Below are 10,023 nucleotides of genomic sequence, written 5' to 3'. Positions count from 1 at the left end.
ACATAGACAAGACAAAGCAATGTAAATAATATACTCAACTAGAAAAAAATACAAATAAAAATACAAATAAAAAAATAGCTTTAAAGATACCATACTTTAGACAAGTTAAACATACCAGGCAGAAGGCTACAGAGGTTAAAGGGCAATCTATAGTACAGGGACAGAGCAAACACCTCACCATTGTTCCTGTAAACAGTCAAGGGATAAGGGTGGAGAAATGCAACCACTCACAGAGAGTCATGGCCACAGACCGACCATCCACTGGACAGTTTTTTTTTACAATGCTTTAAAATAAAAAAATAAAATGATTATTCATGTAGGCGTGAACAAAGTGTCAAAATAACTGGGAAAAACAAGCTCACACTTCAGTCTCTGCCCGAGCAAGATGAACAAGGCATCTGCGGATCACAATCAATAAGCACATGGACCTTAATGCCCCCCCGCCCCCAGCAAAAACACAGAGAGAGGCTCCTCCAACCCTTAAGTCACAGACTTATTTTAGTATTAATTGGAATGCCATCAGAGGATGGACTGTTTAAAGTAAGACCGGAATGGAGCCCAAGCCTCATCAAACAGTTTGGGGTTCCCACGTGAATTGAATTAGATTTTTTCTAGTTTCAGAGAGCACAACACATCCCTCACCCAATATTTATAAGATGGGGGAGCTGCCATCTTCCAGTTCTGTAGTATTAGCCGTCTAGCTAAAAGAGTTGTATAAGCAACAGTGTCCGACTGGATTCTTGATAGGGGGGTACCCATGGGCAGTACTCCAAAAAGGTCTGTAAGGGGAGACGGATCTATAACAGTGTCATATATATCAGAGAAACATTTAAATATTAATTCCCAGAAACCTGACAGTTTATGACAGCCCCAAAACATATGCAACAGTGTAGTGTGGCTGGTTCCACTTTACATCTGACACAGGTAGGATCAAAATCAGAGAATATTCTTCCAAGTTTGGCCCCCGACCAGTGGATACGGTGAACCACCTTGAATTGAATGAGGCTGTGTCTAGGGCTAAAAGAGGACGAGTGCACCCTGTGCAGCACAGATTCCCAGGCGTCTTCCCCAAGTTCCTCCCCCAAATCCTTTTCCCATCGAGTCTTTAAAGGCACCAAAGAAGGGTTCTGTAGGTCATGAATGATTGCATATACATCTGAAATTGCGCCCCTAGGAAGCTTGTTCAGCTCCAAGATGCTCTCTATAGCTGTATTCACAGGCCTATTGGGAAATCCAGGTGTGTTAGCCCTGACAAAGTTTCTAGTCTGGAGATAGCGGAAAAAGTGGGATTGGGGGAGATTGAACTTTTCCTGCAGCTGAGAAAAAGAGGCAAATGTATCATCAAAGAATAATTGGGCTAGCGAGGAGAGGCCTAGTGAGTGCCAAATGCCAAAAGCCCCATCATTCAAAGATGGAGGAAATCAAATGTTCTGATTGATTGGGCCTGATAGAGAAAAGCCTCGGAGGTTAAAGGCTAAACAGAACTGATTCCAAATTTTAAGAGACTGCTTTACAATTGGGTTGACACACCTTTTGCCTAGGGACACTGGGAGAGACGAGCACAGCACAGAGGAAAGTGCTGCAGGTTTACACGATTCAGACTCTTACTAGGGCCAGTAGGATCAGTCTGCAGCCAGTACAGAACGGCTCTGAAATTTGCAGCCCAGTAGTATGTCTGAAAATTTGGTAGAGCTAAACCCCCAAATGACCTAGGCTTCTGTAAATGTTTTCTACCAATCCGTGGTACCTTGCCATCCCAAATAAAATGCATGAATGTTTGATCCAGTGAAATAAAAAAAGATTTTGGAATAAAAATGGGTAAACATTGAAATAAATATAAAAATTTGGGCAACACATTCATTTTAATGACATTAATCCTTCCGATAAGAGAAAGGGGTAGCGCATTCTAAAAAGTAAAAGATTGTTTCAATCTGTCTGCTAGAGCAACAAAGTTTTCCTGAAACAAATTTGAATATTTCCTTGTCACTTTTACTCCCAAGTAAGTTAATTGATCCCGGACAATCCTAAACTGAGAACTTGTAAAAGAGCACTTTAAAGCAGCCTTGTTTACCGGAAAAAGCTCACTCTTGCCTAGATTCAGCTTGTACCCTGAGATTGATCCAAACTTTTTAAGAACAGATAGGGCACGTGGCAATGAGGTATCGGGGTTGGAGATAAACAAAAGGAGGTCGTCAGCATATAGCGAGACTTTCTGCTCCCAGCCCGCCCTGATTATGCCTTGAATGTCATCATTAGAGCGTAGTGCAATGGCGAGAGGCTCGATTGCCAAAGCAAACAACAAGGGGGAGAGTGGGCAACCCTGTCTGGATCCGCGGTGCAAGGGAAAATAGTCAGAGGACAAGTTATTAGTCCGTACCGAAGCCATGGGGGAAAAATAAAGAATCTTTATCCACGCAAAGGGCAGCTGTTAGGTAATCTCACTCAACGCGGTCAAGCGCTTTTTCGGCATCAAGTGAGACCACCACCTCCGGGTCCTCCGACGCTGGGGAGTACAGTATATTCATAAGGCGCCTAATATTGAAAGATAAATGCCTATTTCTCACAAAGCCAGTCTGGTCAGAGTGTATTACTTGGTGCAGCAAGCCTTCCATACGGATGGCTAAAAGCTTAGCTAGGATTTTGTAATCACAGTTTAAAAGCGAGATTGGGCGATAGGATCCACATTCCAGGGGGTCTTTGTTTTTCTTTAGTAGTAATGAAATTGAAGCCTGATAAAGACTAGGCGGTAGCTTTGAAGTATTGAGGCACTCTGCAAATAGTCGAGACAAGAATGGGCAAAGCAGATCAGAAAACATCCTGTAAAATTCGGTTGGAAAACCGTCCGGACCCGGTGATTTACCACTTTTCATTGCGGACACTGCTGTTGCAATCTCCTCAAGCGTAAATTCTTCTTCTAGATAGTCATGGGAGTCTGTATCAATTGAAGGCATATTCAAGCCATTAAAGAAGGAGTCAATCAGCAAGGGGTCTTGAGGGGATTCAGAGGTGTATAGCGCAGAGTAAAATTGTTTAAATTGATCATTGATCTCTTTATGTATAACTGTGGTGGCACCAGACGGGGTCCTTATTTGTGGGATTAAACGTGAGGCCTCAGATTTACGGATCTGTTGCGCAAGGAGTTTACTGGCCTTGTCGCCTTGTTCATAGACTTTGTATCGAGCTCGCAAGAGTAACTGTTCAGCTTGCCTGGTAGAAAGCTCATCAAATTCAGATTGGAGTAGTTGGCGCTCTTTATGCAGATCAGAGGAAGGATCCGTAGCATACTTCTCATCCAGTGTGGCTATGGACTCGCTCAGGTCCCGAAGTCGCTGGGAGCGAACTCTGTTTTGGTTGGCTGTATAATAAATAATTTGGCCACGTAGGTATGCTTTGAGAGACTCCCATATGGTAGAGCAGGACATACCTGGTGTTGAATTAGTTTCTAGGAATAAGGTGATTTCAGAAGAGATGAAATTGACAAACTCCTTATCTGAGAGTAAAATGGGGTTGAGACGCCATTGATAACACATAGGAGGTCGCTGGGGAAACTCTAGTTCAAGCACTAATGGTGAATGGTCAGAGATAACAATACTCTCTTAAGTACACTGCCGAAGGTTAGGCAGAAGTTTTTTGTCCAAAAAGAAGTAATCAATCCGGGAGTATGTTTGATGAACATGAGAATAAAAGGAATATTGTCTATCTGTAGGATGTAGGAAACGCCAGGCCTCAAACATAGCATATTTCTGAAGAAAGGATTGAATAAGTAGGGCACATTTAGATGGGCCTGTATTTGTTTGTGAGGACTTGTCAAGAACTGGGGACATTTTACAGTTGAAATTCCCCCCTAAAATCAACAAATGAGAATCTAAATTGGGAATAGTAGACAGAAAGGAAGAAATGAAACTTGTGTCATCCCAATTGGGAGCATAAACACTAGCCAAAACAAGAGGGGTAGAAAACAGTTCACCGGTTACTATGACGTATCGTCCCTTAGGATCAGCAATAACCTCAGAAGCTACAAAGGGAGTAGCTTTATCAACCAGAATAGCAGCACCTCTTGATTTACTATGAAAGTTTGAGTGGAACACTTGACCAACCCAGTCCTTACGCATCCTAAAATGCTCACCAGTCCTCAAGTGAGTCTCTTGTAGAAATGCAATATTTGCATTCAAACCCTTTAAGTGTGTCAACACCCTCTTACGCTTCACCGGGTTGTTAACCCCTTTGGTATTCCAAGAAATGTACTTGATCGTATTATTTCGGCCCCTCTGGGCATTCCCGTTATTCAACCCTGTCATTAGAGCATAGAATGGAAAAGCAATGAGCGCCCAAAACCCCCAGAATAACTTCTCAGAGTAATAATGTACGGTGGTTTGGAAAAAGTACAGAAAAAACAGATAAAAAAACTAAAAAGACAGAATGACAACATTAGAACTGAACAATTCAACCTGCCCCCCCACCCCCTCCCCCCCATCCCAGACAATACCTCCCCAAACGAGGTACAAGCCTAAATAGAACATGTTCTCTTCGCACAGTATGTCTGTGAGAGTGCGGTCTTAAACCTAAACCCACAGTCCCGCTCTTTAAAGTCGCGTTTTGTTAGTGGGTAAAGCAGCAAAAAGAAAGATTTGTATGTATTTTTTCAAAAAATAAAAAAAGGCGAATCCCTTGTGCAAACGGAATGACAAAAGCACCACTTGTAGATGTATATAATTGTATTCCCAGTCTTATAACAGGCATTGAGAGGGACAATAAATAAAATGTATAAAGGCTCTCAGCCAAAAATCTAATTTGAAGTAAGGAAATCGTAGTAAGACAATCAAAAATAATAGTAATTATAATAGTAGTCTAGTTGAAGCCGAGACAGCTTACAACCAATACCAAAAAACTATGTGTGCGCAACGTTGAACGTTTGCTGGGCATAAATGACGCTCAAAACTTTTAAAATTAAAGTGAGGCCCCAAAAACCGTGTAGCCTCGGGAGACATTTACTGTTAACTGGGTCAATGCAAACGGATGCAGTAAACAAATAACCAAAAATATTTTGAGTCACCGAGACAATGTGTAAACAAACTAAATAGGTGAGCGAGATAAGGCACGCACACTAGACGATCAAAACATTAGATCACCTCAAATAAGCCTGAATAGTTTCACCAACTATACAAGACTAGCCTGTTATGTCTAAGCATAGTTGTACCACAAGTGGGTTACTTACTATTGTAAAGAATTGCTATTTCTTATGCAGGTGACCAACCTATTGCTAAATACATGGCTACAACTCACAGTAAAGCCTGTGGGGTCCCCTACAGGATAGCTCCCACATTACACACATAATCTCCCTTTTAACCGAACACTGTGTGCCCGAAGAGGATTCTACGATGACGGACAGACAACTGAGCCAATGGCGGAAGACTACAGACTACACCCAGCCTGAACCAATCCAAAGATCCGATCTCCTAGAATCAACCTACTTTCTGTGCCGTATATTAGGGCTGTACTGATTCTTAACGGTCTCTTTGCCTGCTGTTCCACACGAACTAACGGAAGAGCCGTAATTACGCTGTACTAGATATCTTCACTCTGAAATAAACTGTCGCTTGTCATTACAATTTACCACTTTGTCTGAATCGATCCTTGACCGGCTCACCCATCTACACATCCAATTACTAACACTATCCACAGTACGCAAGCAACAGTTGCTGAACTGTGAGCATATTCAAGACTTCTTGATGTGACGTTGAATGTGAGCCATAGCCTCATCCGGAGATTCAAATGTGTAGTCTTTACCCTTGTGAGATATCCATAAACAGGCTGGGAATCACAGTCCATACTTCACACTTGGATGGTCCCGAAGTACTCGTTTGGCCTGTCCGAAAGCTGCGCGATGCCTGGAAACAGTGGGGGAGTTGTCCTGGTAGATGGAAAAGCTCTGTCCTTGAAAGCTCAGAGTGGTATTGCGGGGGCTTTGGGCGCAGCGACCGGTGGGCTCGATCAATCAGGGGCTTTTCATCTAAGGCAAGAACATCCTTCAGCAGCCCTGAAACTAAATCCGTGGCGCGATGCATTTCGGCGGACTCTGGGACCGATACAAGTCTCAGATTATTGCGTCACCTTTTTCAAATCCGCAGCTAGGAGTTTAACTTCAGCCTCCAGGGACGTAGTTAAATCGGAGACATTAGTAGCGGAGGCCTCCAGTGCCGCAATCGTTGTAGTGTGTGACGCAGTTGTTGTTTTGAGTATTGTGATTGCTGGCACAGTCTCGTTCCGCAGGATGGTTAAATCTGCTTTTAAAGTATCAGAAACCTCCTGTATTCTGGCCTCAATCGTAGCAACCACCTGTGTTTTCATTTCAACTATCTCAGAGCGTAGTATTTTGATGGCCTCGAGAATGTTCATTTCAGCGCCGCCAGGCCAAGCCGCGCCCCCTGGTTAAAGTGTGCGTCCCCGGGCCCTCAGACTCAGGAGAGGGCGGTGATGAGAGCGGGTCTTGTAGGCCTGGTTTTCTCAAAGTCATGCTTTTGGCCTTATGTTTGGTCGACATGCTGACATTCAGAAGCAAAGTAGTCTTGTTTTTTACGGAAAGGGATCACCAAATTAATATTTGAAAATAAATACGGTTCTGCTGCAGATTTCACATAAACTTTAAGAATACCACGGGAGCAAACGGAAAACACGTCAGTCGCACATGGCGTCCCCTACCATCCCCCCTATTTCACCTTTATTTAACCAGGTAGGCAAGTTGAGAACAAGTTCTCATTTACAATTGCGACCTGGCCAAGATAAAGCAAAGCAGTTCGACAGATACACGACACAGAGTTACACATGGAGTAAAACAAACATACAGTCAATAATACAGTATAAACAAGTCTATATACAATGTGAGCAAATGAGGTGAGAAGGGAGGTAAAGGCAAAAAAGGCCATGGTGGCAAAGTAAATACAATATAGCAAGTAAAACACTGGAATGGTAGTTTTGCAATGGAAGAATGTGCAATGTAGAAATAAAAATAATGGGGTGCAAAGGAGCAAAATAAATAAATGGGGAGGGCAAAGTGCCTAATTTCTCTCTCACAAAAACCAAAACAACACAATCCCTGAAAAAAAGAAAACATTAAGAAATACAAACACAGACTACAAATGGAACACAAACACTGAGACTACAATTGGAACACAAACACTGAGACTACAAATGGAACACAAACACTGAGACTACAAATGGAACACAAACACTGAGACTACAAATGGAACACAAACACTGAGACTACAAATGGAACACAAACACTGAGACTACAAATGGAACACAAACACAGACTACAAATGGAACACAAACACTGAGACTACAAATGGAACACAAACACTGAGACTACACATGGAACACAAACACTGAGAACTGGGACACTTCTTCAGAGTTGTCGAAATGAGTTAGGAAAAACACCCTAAAACTGAACCGGAAATGTCTCAGTAAATCATAGTGTAATATCACTGTACGGCAAAGAAGGGGAAAAGTGTGGTTCTGATGATTCATAATACACATTTCTCTTTAAATCCCAATAGAGAGGACAGAGAGGAACAGCTACTGTCCACTCCGACGCAGGACAATGGCAAGGTGGAATGTTTCATTAGCCTGCTTTATGACTAACAGCTTTTTCACTGTTCAAGGATAAGCTTTCTTAAGTGTGAACAGTCCACAAATGCATGTACACACACACACACACACACACACACACACACACACACACACACACACACACACACACACACACACACACACACACACACACAGCGCGCGCTCGTGCACTCCCTGAAACACCAGGGTCGTTGTCTCCTCTACATTCTCTGCTGTGTAAAATGTCTTAATTCCAGGAGGAGTAAGAAAGAATACAAACGATTTGTAACAAATATCTTCTGCCTCTGTGGAGTCTGGGTTCAAATAGTCCTTAGGAAACTTTACAGTAGTTTGTTTTTTAATGTATTATTTATTACATCGCTAGCCCAGAAAATATGAGGTGTTATTACATACAGCTGGGAAAAACTATTGCATATCATAGCGTCGTCAACTTACCATCACTACAACTTTCCCGAAACGGATTCTTGTCCGCACCACCCGGGGCATTTCAAAGGATTCCAGAGGCCAACCCAAAACAATGCCACCGGAGAAGAGGGAGACTGAGCGGTCTTCTGGTCAGACTTCGAAGGCGCGAACACCACCCACCTCTTCCGAGTATATTACTCGCTAATGTCCAGTCCTTAGATAACAAGGTTGATGGAATCAGGGCAAGGGTTGCTTTCCAGAGAGATATCAGGGATTGTAACATATTCTGTTTCATGGAAACATGGCTCTCTCGGGATATGCTGTTGGAGTCGGTACAGCCACCTGAATTTGTCACACCTACAGGAATAAACATCACTCCGGGAAGAAGAAGGGCAGGGGTGTAAGTTTCATGATTAATGACTCATGGTGTAACAACATACAGGAACTCATGTCCTTTTGTTCACCTGACCTAGAATTCCTCACAATCAAATGCCGACTGTATTATCTCCAAAGAGAATTATCTTCGGTTATTGTCACAGCCATGTGTATCCCCCCTCAATCCGATACCAAGACGGCCCTCAAGGAAATTCACTGGAATTTATTGAAACTGGAAACCATATATCCTGAGGCTGCATTTATTGTAGCTGGATATTTTAACAAAGCAAATTTGAGAACAATGCTACCTAAATTCGATCTGCATATCGACTGTAGCACTCGCGCTGGAAAAACACTGGACTTCCACGATGCCTACAAGGCTCTCCCCCGCCCTCCTTTCGGCAAATCTGACCATGACTCCATTTTGCTCCTCCCTTCCTATAGGCAGAAACTAAAACAGGAAGTACACGTGATAAGGTCTATTCAACGCTGGTCTGACCAATCGGAATCCACGAATCAAGATTGTCTTGATCACGCGGACTGGGATATGTTCCGGGTAGCCTCAGAGCATAATATCGACGTAAATGCTGTTTCGGTGAATAAGTTTATAAGGAAGTGTTGCGGAGCTGTTGTACCCACTGTGACTATTAAAACCTACCCTAACCATAAACCGTGGATAGATGGTGGCATTTGCACAAAACTGAAAGTGGCAAACACCACATTTAACCATGGAAAGGTGACTGGGAATATGGCCGAATACTAACAGTATAGTTATTCCCTCCGCAAGGCAATCAAACAAGCAAAATGTTTGAGACACTGACGTCTTGCTTCCAGACAAGCTAAACACCTTTACACACTTTGAGGATAACACAGTGCCACCATCTCGACCCGCTAACAAGGACTGCGCCCCCCCCCCCTCATTCTCCGTGGCTGTCGTGAATAAAACATTTAAACATGTTAACCCTCCCCTGGCTGCTGGCCCAGATGGCATCCCTAGCCGTGTCCTCAGAGCATGCGCAGACCAGCTGGTTGGTGTATTTACGGATGTATTCAATCACTCCCTATCCCAGTCTGTTGTCCCCACATGCTTCAAGATGGATACCATTGTTCCTGTACCCAAGAAGGCAAAGATAACTGAAAAAAATGACTACTGCACTGTAGCGCTCACTTCTGTCATCATGAAGTGCTTTGAGAGACTAGTCAAGGATCATATCATCTCATATCCATTTGTCTGGTCTGGTTTCCACACACACCTGCTTTTCATGTATCCATTTGTCTGGTCTTGTTTCCACACACACCTGCTTTTCATGTATCCATTTGTCTGGTCTGGTTTCCACACACACCTGCTTTTCATATATCCATTTGTCTGGTCTTGTTTCCATACACACCTGCTTTTCATTTATCCATTTGTCTGGTCTTGTTTCCATACACACCTGCTTTTCATATATCCATTTGTCTGGTCTTGTTTCCATACACACCTGCTTTTCATATATCAATTTGTCTGGTCTTGTTTCCACACACACCTGCTTTTCATATATCCATTTGTCTTGTCTTGTTTCCATACACACCTGCTTTTCATGTATCCATTTGTCTGGTCTTGTTTCCATACACACCTGC

The sequence above is a fragment of the Oncorhynchus nerka genome, linkage group LG11 (assembly GCF_034236695.1).
Source record: "Oncorhynchus nerka isolate Pitt River linkage group LG11, Oner_Uvic_2.0, whole genome shotgun sequence".
In the NCBI taxonomy this organism is placed as follows: Eukaryota; Metazoa; Chordata; class Actinopteri; order Salmoniformes; family Salmonidae; genus Oncorhynchus; species Oncorhynchus nerka.
This window is presented reverse-complemented; position numbering follows the sequence as displayed.